The sequence below is a fragment of the Eulemur rufifrons genome, unplaced genomic scaffold, assembly GCF_041146395.1.
Source record: "Eulemur rufifrons isolate Redbay unplaced genomic scaffold, OSU_ERuf_1 scaffold_43, whole genome shotgun sequence".
Classification (NCBI taxonomy): domain Eukaryota; kingdom Metazoa; phylum Chordata; class Mammalia; order Primates; family Lemuridae; genus Eulemur; species Eulemur rufifrons.
Genome location: NW_027182825.1, coordinates 430167 through 442500, shown reverse-complemented (window position 1 = coordinate 442500; position 12334 = coordinate 430167). Strand labels below are relative to the sequence as shown.

The following is a 12334-nucleotide window of genomic DNA, read 5'->3' as shown; positions in this document are numbered from 1 at the left end:
CGTTCACGGTCGGGGCCCCTGGTCCAAAAGCCACCTCACTTCAAGAACACTCCCCCGTCGGTACGAGAGAGGGGTCACCGAGGCAGACCAGGCCGGTGGGTGGCAGAGGCCCCCCACGGGGCCGGCCGGCCCCACGTCGCCGGCCCGGCCCCACCACGATCACCCACACGACCATGCAACAACCCCCCCTCGGGCAGGGAGGGAAGAGCACAAGCCGTGCGCTCACCTTTCAAAGTCCGCCACGCACACATCTTGGGGACACCGAGACAAGACCCCTGCCCACCCACGCGGCGCAGGAGGATGCCTCTGGGCTTGCCCGCCTCGACCCCCCAACCACAAGCACGCTGCTCGAGGGTGTACCCAACACAGCAGACGCTGCAGCGGCGACCAGAGGGAGACGCTGGGAACGAGGACGACAACCACCGCTCGGTTTCGGGCACCTTGGAGAACAACCCGGTGTGCTCCAGGGGCACCACAAAACGGCCACGCAGACCCAGCAACCGCGCACCAAATGGGGCGCACGGCCAAGCGGGCAGCACGGCCCCGCACCCGTCCGTCGTGGGGAGGAGTGACCCCGGCCAGGCAACAGCCACACAGGGTGAGCGAGGGCTGCCCGCTGTGTCAAGAGGACTCACGACCCCCACCAACGCCACGAGGCCGAGGGCGGGGCGACCGCGGTCCGGCCGGATAGTCTCGCACCCGCGCCTCCCACGCACCGCCCACAGGCGGGGAAGGAGAGGTGAGGTGCCCGCGGGCAGAACGAGAAGAGCGGCCACCACTCACCATGAATGGACCGTCCCTCGCCTGGCACGCGGCTCAAGGCCCGGGAGAGCGCGACGTCACCACATCGATCAGGCCCTGAGGACGGGGAGGATTGGGGGAGGTCAGTCAGGCCCGCGAGGACAGCGATCGGAGGAGCCCGCTTCAGCCTCGCCAGCCCCGCCTCCCAAGCACAACCCAAAGCCGAGGACCGCCTGACACGCAACGGCACAGAGCCAGCGGGGTAAGGGGGAAGGTTGCCGCAAACCTCCCCACCCCCGGGTGCCGTCTCTCGAGGGGACAAGAGACCAACTCGAGAGGCGGGCACCACCGTCGGGACACTCCGACGCCCTAGAGCCGGCGCACGGGCCCAGGCGGTCAGCTCAAAGGGAACAGGGCAGGGCGCTGGATCCCCAGGAACCCAGAACCCTGTCCGCGTGCGGAGGCCCAACCCCTCCAGCGACAGTCACCAAAGGACAGCGCGTCAGTACTAACCAGGAGGCGGAAGATGACGATATGAGGTGATCAAAAACACCGCGCAGGAAGACGGGGACTGAGCCACTTGAACACGCCAGCCCCCACGACACTCGACACGGCCACCTGTCCCCAGCAGGTCCCCAGCGCCAGCAGACAAGGGGCACTCAGGGACATCTGGTCGGCCCCTGTGGCTTAGAGGGCCAGGGAGGCCCTCACCGTCCACGCGCGCCACCCAGGGCCCAGCACAGGGACTTGTGGAGGAGAAAACATCGGGACGGGACCGCCACGGCCCACGAGCGGCCGCGGGCCGACAGGGGTCGCCCTCGCCGGCCACCCAGGGCCACCCAGGGCCCGGTCCCCGGCCCCAGCACGGGGACTTGTGGAGGAGAAAACATCGGGACGGGACCGCCGCGGCCCACGAGCGCCCGCGGGCCGACAGGGGTCGCCCTCGCCGGCCACCCGCGCCACCCAGGGCCCGGTCCGCGCCCCCAGAGTAGGACTCGGAAGAAGCCACGGACAACTGGGTGCCACTCACAGGGCTGTCCCTGCCTCCTGAGCGGGAACCAGGGAAAATGGGTAGGAAAGGTGAGGCCGAGGGAGAGGGACACGCATGCACGGGACGGCGGCCGGTCGCCGGACACCCTCCTCTCCCGTCCGCGTGTGCCGTCTCCTTCCTGTCCCCGCGGGGTGGGTCGGGTCTCCAAAGCGGCCACAGCGTGCTGGTCGACCTGCCCGGGCAGCCCCGCAAGCCGCCTGGCTGGCTGAGCCTGGAAGCGCGGCGACAACGTCCTCCCGCCACACAGCCCTGCAGGCCCAAGCTCTGACTCCCAGATGTCCCAGCCGGCGTCCCGGCACGAACCAGATGGCCCCGCGAAGGCTGCTTGCTTCCCGGAACTCAGCCTCGCTCGCATCGGGGACTGTCCCCTGCTTTCCCTGCTGCACCGAAGATTCAGAGGACAAGAGACTTGTAGAAAAGCGGCCGCCAGGTGGAGCCCGACCACAACCGGCGCCAGCCACCAGAGGTCTGCTGCAAAACACGGGGCAACCCTCTGGAGCCCATCATTTCAGAGTCCAGAAGGTCCCCCGGGGGCATCAAACACAGTCCCCCTACTCCCCACGGAAGCCATCGAAAAATGACGGGTCAGTCTAGGGCCACGCCACCCTGAAGGCGCCCAATCTCGTCTGATCTTGGAAGCTAAGCAGGCCCCGGCCTGGCTAGCACTGGGATCAAAGAAAGGATGGGTCGGCCCGACCACCGACATCGTCCACCAAACCCGTCTCTGCACAGACCACAACATAGCCGAGAGATAGACAGGCAGAAACAGAAAGAGAGAAGAGAAAGGGAGAGAAAGGAAAAGAACAGAAAGAAAAGAGACGGAGAAACAGAGAGAGAAAGTCAGAAAGAAGAAAACAGTAAATAAGAAAAGACAGGAAGAGGGCGCGGGGAAGAAAGAAAAAGGAAGGGAGGAAGGAGATAGGAAACACAGAAAGACAGAAGGAAAGAAGAAATAAGGAAAGAAAAGACAGGCAGAAAGAAAGAGAATGAGAAAAAGGAAGGAAGGATGGAAGCAGAAAGAAAGAAAAAAGAAAGAAAGACAGACAGACAGAAGGAGGGAAAGAAAGAAAAGAAAGGAAATTAAGAGAGAAAAAGAAAGAGCACGAAAGATGGAAAGAGAAAAAGAGAGAAGGAAGGAGAGAGAAAGTATAGAAAGAGACAGAAAGAAAGAAGGAAGGAGAGAGAAAGGAGAGAATGAGAAAGAAAGAAGGTAGGAAAGTAGAAAGGGGGAAGAAAGATGGAAAAAACAGAGATAGAAACACAGGATAACAGGAGAAAGGAAGAGAGGAAAGAAAAATGGAAAGAAATACAGAAGGAAGGAAGGCAGGCAGGCAGGAAGGAAGACAGGAAGACTGAAAGAAGGAAACAAAAAAGAAGTAAAGAAAAGGCAGAAGGAGGAAGAGAAAGAAAGAAAGAAGAGGGGGAGAGATGATAGGATGAGAAAACCTTTCTGTCGTGGAATCATAAAACCCCTTCCTATCTTAGGATCATGAAACCCAGGGTGGAACTATGATACACTTCACATTCTCAGAACACGCCGGCTGGGGGCCAGGGTGGGGCGGCCCGAGGCTGTCGCCAGAGCCATCTCTGTGGCAGGACGTCGCAACACGCCTACCGGATTTTCCCATAACGCTCGCCCGCCGCCAGGTGACCCCAGTCATCCACCGATCCAAGTGTCAGCCTGGAAAGGACGGGCTCCCTCGTGGGGGAGGGAGCGTGGGGGCGGGAGTGGGTACACACTGGGTCGCAGGCCTCCTCCCGGCCCCTCTCGGACCACGTCTCTCAGCCCTCGGGCACACTCCCCACCACTAGTCGACCAGAGAGCCCCCGGGGCGGGGGGCCGGAGGGGGGCGTCCACGGCAGGGAGAGAGGACAGGGACCCATCGGCCCGTGCTAGATGCCACGGGTGGAGGCAGGACCTGCTGAAGACACACGAACAGTACGGAGAGGTTCAGAGCGGGGCCTAGGCGCAGCCACTCACGATGATCTCACAGTTGGACTATCTGTCACGGTGGACCGAAGCGCATGAAGTGGGCGCTCCCGGAAACGGCGTGTGTGGGGGGGGGGGGCGTGCGCGTGCGCGTGCCTGTGTGTGGGAGGGAGAGAGAGAGAGAGAGAGAGAGAGAGATGGGAGAAGACGGTCGGTACATTCACTCACTCCTGTACCCGGGCCAGTCGTTTCTCCCGAAGGACAGAAATCCATAAAACACCCACGTCTAAAGAGTGTTTACACAGAGCTAACCCTAGGTCGAATCAGTCAGGAGTCGAGTGCGGGGAATCCTATGGTCCCAAACTGGGACTCCAGTCCCGGCCCCATAGCAAAAGGGGGTCATTTCTCAGAAAACGCACGCACACAGAAACGGGTAACGTTTATACAATTTTATACCGTGGTAGTGACTTCCTTCCCCGCGCCCGTGTTCTTAGGATCGGTCTCACTACATAGTACTTTATTTTTTTTTTCTGAGCTCTATTTTATTTTATTGTAATTTCATTAGAAATGTTGGGTTTCATTGTTTTTGTGCACAATAAGAGATGACACTTCAAAATGATGATTTTTTTTGATTTTGAGACAGCTCATGAGGCACCCACTTACTGAGCTTTTTCACCTTTCCAATTTGTTTCAAATGCCAAATGACCACAGAATGAATGCTCAACATTGAGTTATTTGGCAACTTCTCTTGTATTTGTAAGAGGATCAGCTTCAATGATTGCTCTCAATTGTTTGTTGTCAACTTCTGATGGTCGGCCACTGCGCTCCTCTTCTTCAGGGCTCTCCTCTCCTTGCAAAACTTCTTAAACCACCACTGCACTGTACATTCCTTAGCAGTTTCTGGGCCAAATGCGTTGTTGATGTTGCGAGTTGTCTCTACTGCTTTATGACCCATTGTGATCCTGAGTAATAAAATCATTTGAATTTCCTTTTTGTATAACATCATTTCCATTGTCTAAAATAAATATAAAATAAACAGCAGATACTAAGTCCTTAGCAAAAAATCATAAAGTGAGAAATGTAGATTAAAATAATATATAACATAACCACATTTATTTAAGAATGTATTCCAATATCAAACGGCAAATGTTAGCAATGCTAAAAACACAATTACTTTTTCACAAAGCTAACACAAATTAAAATAATAATAAATATCTTTTTTCCTCTTAAAATTGACAAAAACTGAAAATATTGATAATATCTAGTGATGGTGAAGAAATGGGGAAGTGGATATTTACATACTGTTGCTTGTAGTATACTTTGAACAAATTATTTGAGAAGTAACTTAGTAGTACTTGCTATAATTCAAAACAAGCACAACATTTGCATCAGCATTTCAACTTCTAGCAATCTAGGTCATGAAAATAAAAGCCTAAGTATATAAGGGTATATATGTGCAGCTGGATTTTTGTATTATAAGCAACATTGAAAAATTGGAAACAATCTAAATATACATAAAGAAATGACTGAATAAACTACAATGCCACCATATAATTGAGTATTATGCAACCAATATAAAAGACAAATCAACATATTGACTTGGTAGTGTAAAAGCCAAATTTTAGCTCAGTAAGCACATAATGACTCCATTCTTGGAAACATAAAAGTGTGTAGTTATTTATACAAATAGATTTCCTGCATATACTCAAGAAAATGTCACAAAGGAACTTAACATAGGTCACCTTTGGGAAGATGGAATTTGATGAGCCGGTGATAGAACAAATGTTCACTTAACAACTTTAGATAATTGTTTTAAAGTAGTGGAATTACAAATTATTTTTCATTTTTGTTGTTTTCTAGCATTTTTCTGAAATAGAGAGCAAATAATGGCTGGATCAGGATCCTGGAGGAAACTGTAGAGGAAGGAACCAAGGGTATAAGAGGAAGGACGCACTTCAAACACAATGAATACTTCACTCCGCAAGTGCGTGACAAGAGGGAAGAATTGGTGGGGATGTAGGTCTGCAGGGGTGCAAGAGGTAGGGTTGGAGAGTTAGGAGTGGAGACATCTTGCCTGATGACCCTGCGTTCTCAGTAAAAATGAGAAGGAAACCTGGGCTTGAGGAGAGTGGTGAAGGTTTGGAGTCATCAAAGAGGAAAAGAGGAAAAGATGCTGACCAATGACAAGTGAGGAAAAATGCACCTGTGAAGTTTTTCTTATCTAGGCCTAGCGGTGGCCCCTCACTGCAAGACACTAACAGCAAGACAGGCTAACGATGCAGTCTTGGTTTCTTGCCAGAAAGAGAATGGATTCGGTGGACTGCCATCATTCTCTGCCACGTTGTGACTACCTTAGATGTTTTCTGTAACGATGATCACCTTTCTTACCCCCTCACGCATCCATATTCAATTTGACACTCACCCATCCTCAATTTGAAATTTGTTTTTTAAATGTTATTATTTATTTTTTTAGTTGGCAAAATTGCATTCATTTACGGTGTACAACATAATGTTTTACAATATGTGTATGTTGTGGAATGGCTAAACCAAACTAACATATGCATTACCTCATATACTTTTTTGTGGTGAGAACAGGAAAAATCTACTGTCTTAACAATTCAAGTTTTTTTTAATGAAGACATCATACACTTATTGGAGCTAAAAATGACCTTTGAAATAAGCATTGTATCTATTAAGCAAAGATTACTCCTATGGAAGGTGATAGCATGATAGGTAACATAAACATATTGCAAATAATTTTATGCAAAATGCATAAAAGAGCATGGGTGAATAATTTGAACTGATGCATTTTTTTAGTACCAGGAGCTTCTCCAAATTCTAAAATTTGCACCATATTCACAATCTTCAAAACACTATCCAAGGATACACCATGTTTTTGAAAGGACTACACTGCCCTCTACAGCTTCAGCATAAGTAATACCGTTTGTGGGGAAAAACCAGCAGTTGGAACATCAACACGGAAGTGTGTGCGATTAACACGCCTCAGAAATTCACTTTTCCTTCTTGAACTGAATGAAAGCATTAAAATTTTAATAAAATTTAATAAATTATATTTATTTTAATAAATAAAATGAAAATATTAAAATAAAGATCACATTTTAAGCAAAGTGTACTACAGTATGTATAACAGGTACCTATTTATGTAAAAATATACAAAATATAGAAAAAGATGCATATATGTGCATATCTGTACATTATTTTGAGGAGAACCCTTTAGGAAATGACACAGTTGCCTACAGGGAGGCAAACTGGCACCTTAGGGGTTAAATATGAGATTTATTTTTCACTGTGGATCTTATTGTAAAACTTGAACTTTTTGATCATACACATTCATTAATCTTTCAAGTAAGAAAAGAGTTAATCAGTAAAAACTTTACTAATAATTACCTACCAGAGAAGTTTTATGCATCCAAATGTTAAGCATCTCTTTCCAGAAATTACATAACTTCAGATAAGTTATGTAATCTTTGTGCATGCCGTGACCTCTCAATTTAAATTAAAGCATACCTTCCTTAACTCTAGATTACCTTATTAGCTACAGCCCAACATCTTCACAATATAGCCACAAAAAGAGTAGTGTATACTAGCTCACATTTGGATAACAAAACAAATCTTGAATGAGTACACTCTATTTTATATCCTGTTTTTATCTATTAACTATTTTTTTTAAGTTGAGAGAAACTAATTTTATATGGTTAAAATATTAATTATGAAATAGTGTACAATGAAAGGTAAATCTATTTCCAACTCAGTCCTTCTCGCCAAAGGAAGCTAGATACATTCTATATATCTTTCCAGAAATTGTGGCAATAAGTATTTATTGAGTGATGGAATAAGCAATATTTTAATTGAATGTTTATTCTGTGCCAAGCATCTTTCTAGGTGCAGTGGATAAGGAGTAAACAAAACTGTCACTGACCTCATAGAGTTGACACTGTAGTGAGAGGAGGCAGATAACATACACAAAAATTAATACATACATACAATGTCTAAAAGTTATAAGTGATATTTAAAAAGGAGAAGGTCAAAGGAACAGAAGTAACAGACAAGTGAGTTGCTGTTTTATGCAGAGAAAGCTTTGAGAGAATGACATTTAACCAGATATTGGATTCAATGGGAAGGAGGACACATGGGTATCGGGGTAAGTGCCTACCAGCCAGAAAGAACAGCCAGCACAAGGCCTTAAGAGGGAGTCTGTAGAGGATTCAAGAAAATGCCAGGCCAGGTGCAGTGGCTCACACTTCCCAGCACTTTGGAAGGCTGACGTGGGAGGATCACTTTTGTGGCCAGGAGTTTGAGACTAGCCTGGGCAACACAGCGAGACCCCATCTCTATTTTTGAAAATATACATATATTTCTAAAAGAAAATAAAAAAAAATTACAGCTGACTACTTTGTTAGAAACCATGCAAGCAAAAATGAGTGGAGTGAAATATTTAAAGTATTGAAAAAAAAAACCCACCAACATAGAGTTATATATCTGGCAAAATTATTCTTCAAGAGAGAGGAGAAATTAAAAGGGAAAAAAACTGCCAAGAGGCCAGTGTGGCTGGTGTGTAAGGCCAGAGTACTGATAAGGAACAAGATCACATAAGGCTTGGGAGACAAATGAAAGATTTGTGTTTTATTCTTAGAGAATCAGAGGGTACAGGGGAGGCTTTGGGGGTCTTCAGAGAGGAGAGGTATGACCCAACTTACATTTTTTAAAGGCTCCCTCAAATTGCTAGGTTGAGAATAGACTGGCAGTGGAGGTGGGAAAAGGTAGAAACAGAGATGAGTTCAGTGTCAGATGATGGCATTCTGGACCAGGTGGCTAGCATAAGTTGTGACAAATGGTCATATTCTGGAATATTCTCACGGTAGCCCCACAGAATTTTCAGGTACATTGAATGCAGACTTTGAGAGAAAAGGAGAAGTTGAGCAGCATGACTGGATACCTGGAAGGATGATGGACGCGCCCTCAATTGAGATGCAGAAAACTGCTGAGAAAGCAGTTGGTGAGAAGGAGATTATGAATCAGTGTTGGACATTTTAAGTTTAGAGTACCTATTAGATATCTAAGATGGGAGAAATTACGCCATATGTTTGCTGCTGAGACTGGCTTATTAGAGCAGGAGAAGATGCCGAGGCAGAACAGAGAGGACTAAGAAGGGGAAAGAATCTAGTGTACACGTGGAGAGATCTTCAGAGGGGAGAACGGTTGTTCATCTAGATACAACCGGGAAGGCAGGTATGTGGGCACAGGCACAGGTAGGTGGACAGATAGGTTGACAGGAGCTAGCGCAGAGTCTCTTCTGCAAGCTTCTGTTTTCATAGTGAAATAAAGAAATTCTTGTTTGAAGGAATTAATAAATCCCTTTTTACTCTCTTGCTTAAAACCCTCCCCAGGCTTCCTCTCACCATGAGAATAAGATCCAAATGTTTTATCACAGCCCACAAGTCCCCGCAGGATCTGGCCCCACCCACCTCTCTCCATTGCCCCAAATGCTCCAGCCACAGGGGCCTTCCTTCTGTGTCTCAGACACATGACAAACTCAGACAACCATGGGTTCACCCTCTGTCTGGTACACCCTGTCTCTTATCCTCATCACGTAAGTTTTACCTCAAAGTTCACCTCCCCAGGCCTTTCTTGAACTTCCCATCTAGAGTGTCCCCTCCTCCCACCATGAATTATTTTACTCATTTATTCTGTATTGTCTGCTTCATCCCACAAGAATGTGTTTCCCAAGAAACTAGCACCCCTACTCCTGGCTCCCCCTCCCCCTCTCTTCTCTTTCCTGATTTGGCTTTAGTTTTCTTCTCAGTACTCATCGGAACCATATCTGGCACATAGCAGGAGCTCAGTCACTATTTCTTGATGAACAATTTTGACAATTTAAATGAAAAAATGGATATAGAGCATATAGCAGAGAGCCTGGCATTTAGTAAATATTTGATAAATATTACCTGCAATGGTGATGGCAACAAAGACAGCCACGGCAACAATCAGAAGCACAACTCTGAAAGGCTGATGCCTCCTCTGTACTCTTGGACCAATTCCCTTTTGTCTCATCAGAGGCTTTCATTGATCATGTCCCTTCTTCCTCTTGATAGCATCCTTCCCTTCAAGTAAATATTAACATGTGCAATATTAGCTCACCACTAAAAACAAAACCAGTTAAAACATACCTTCCTTAACTCTGGGTCATATTAGATACAGCCACGTGTCCTCATAGTTTAGCAATTTAAAAAAATATTCTATACTAGTTCACAACTGGTTAACCAAAACAAATCTTGAATAAGTAGACTCATTTTTATTTACCATTCTTATCTATTGACTAGTTTCTCTAAATTGAAAGAAACTACTTAATATTTGCATGGTTACAATATTAATAACTATAAAATAATATTCAATAAAAGATCTATTATCTAATTCAGTGCTCACTCTGCAAAAAACTGGCATATCTGTGTATCTTTCCAGAAATTATATACGCATATCCACACATATAAATATCTTTTGAAAATACCAATATGCACACAATTCTGCACCTTAGGTTTCCTTTAGTTAATAGATATCATGACTAGCTTTCAAAAGTACACATAAAGAGCTATATCATTACTTTTACTGGCTACGTAGTGTTCCATTGGGTATGAATGTAATGTCATCCATTTAGCTAGTCCCATTATTTACTGCCATTTAATGTGTTTCCAGTCATTTATTCTTGTAAAGAATGCTGGAATTAATAGTGTTGTATATGTGTATGTATACTCATGTAAACATTTAATATATACACACTTTTTCAAATATATCCATACATAAATTCTTAAAAGTACAATTGCTGGCATAAAAAGCATATGTGTCTTCAGTTTTTATGAATATTGACAAATTACTTTCTAAATATTAATAATTTTTTTAAATCAGTAGATTTTTTGACTCCTCTAAACTATGAACAATTACTAAGTGCTTTGCTTCACATTATTGTTGAGGGATAGCGGACAATTATTTACATTCCCTGTATCAAAACGGAAAAGGACTGAAACCACTTTTAAAGAAAATGTTAGTACCTACTACGATACATACAGTTGTCCCCCCTTATCCAGGGTTTCACTTTCCACAGTTTCAGTTACCTGTGGTCATCCATGGTCCAAAAATATTAAATGGAAAATTCCAGAAATAAACAACTCGTAAATCTGAAATTGCACACTGTTCTTTCTGTACTGAAATCTCTCACCACCCCACACAGTAGGTGAATCATCCTTTGGTCCAGTGCGTCTCTGCTACACATGCTACCAGCCTATTAGGCACTTAGTAACCATCTCCACGATCAGATCAAATCCTCTGTCCTGGTTCCACGGTGTTTGTGTTCAAGTAACTCTTATTTTACTTAATAGACTTAATAGTAGAATGAAGTAAATACTACATAATAGTGGTCCCCAAACTCAAGAATAGTGATGCTGGCAATTCGATATGCCAATGAGAAACTGTAAAGTACTTCCTTTAGGCAGAAAAATGAACGTTCTAGACTTAATAAGGAAAGAAAAAAATTATATGCTGAGGTTGCTAAGATCTACGTTAAGTGAAAGTCTTCCTCAGTAAAACTGTGACAAAGGAAAAAGAAATTCTTGCATAGCATATAGAGGGTTCAGTACTACCTGTGGTTTCCAGCATCCAGTAGGGGACTTGGAATGTATCCCCCTCAGATTGGGGAGAGGAAGGGGAAAATACTGTGTTTAAGACAAAGGAAAACCAAGCACTATTTTGGGGAAAGAGATTCTGTATTTAGAATAGCTCAGTGTTGGAGATAAGTTCTTTGTGCCTCTGCATAGGCTCCTTGCTTACTCAGTTTGAACCAGTTCGGTGGTAAAGAAGAAAGGATGAGGTCATTCATTGCTCACGCCATAACTTTGAGGACCGATGGTTTTGCAGTGGTGACTGACCTGCACGATTCTCCTAATGATCCTGAAATTCAGGATCTGTGATAGTTGGGCTCACTTAGAATTTCATTTAAACTTCTTATGTAGTTGTAATTCAAGTAATGTTTTCAAAGTTTTAACATGGATGTCCAAGTTTCAAGCTGGTGTATAAATCTTGGCACACAGCCAGACTGCTGTAAGCCGTGAGAAAGATAAGAGAGTTTAACAGGGGTGTGCTTTCTTTTGAAACTGGACATTTTCTTTGATCTTTCAAGAATAAAGTAATTGTATATGGTAAAAAAAAAAAAAAAAAAAGGAGATTTCTCTTTCAGCTAATGAAAGTATCAACACATTAAATGAACTTTTCCAGTCCTCAGTTCTTTCCCCTAAGTCAGCCTCTTAGAAATTCACAGCCTATGGAAACAAGAGTTAAAGACACAGAAAGAATAAAACCTAAACTCAAATAGTTTGTCAGGAGCACAACGAGCTTCTTACCTTTCTAGACCGGCCAGTGAGTTTCAACTTTCGTCATTTGAGGTTTTTTCTTTCTTTCTTTTTTAAACTGTTAGTGTGGTTTAAAAAAAAAATCGTAATTCCCTTTTAGTGGAAAAGTACATGTCCCTGCCTTGTTTCTTCTACAGATTGCAAACTCTTCAAGGGAGGGGGTGGAGGATAGTGTTCAGGGGCTTTTAGCAAATA

The 12334-nt window shown here is 45.0% G+C and overlaps 1 long non-coding RNA gene across 2 annotated transcripts; it reads right to left on the bottom strand.

The window, feature by feature from the left end:
* Positions 1–4257: 4257 nt before the first annotated feature.
* Positions 4258–12330, bottom strand: LOC138379511 (uncharacterized). Of its 2 annotated transcripts, none has more exons than XR_011232226.1 (3): positions 12131–12330; positions 9689–9844; positions 4258–4737 (listed from the first exon to the last, which is right to left on the bottom strand). It is a non-coding gene; the product is annotated as an uncharacterized lncRNA (long non-coding RNA). The 2 variants fall into 2 exon arrangements; XR_011232227.1 differs by having other exon boundaries at positions 4258–4684.
* Positions 12331–12334: the final 4 nt, after the last annotated feature.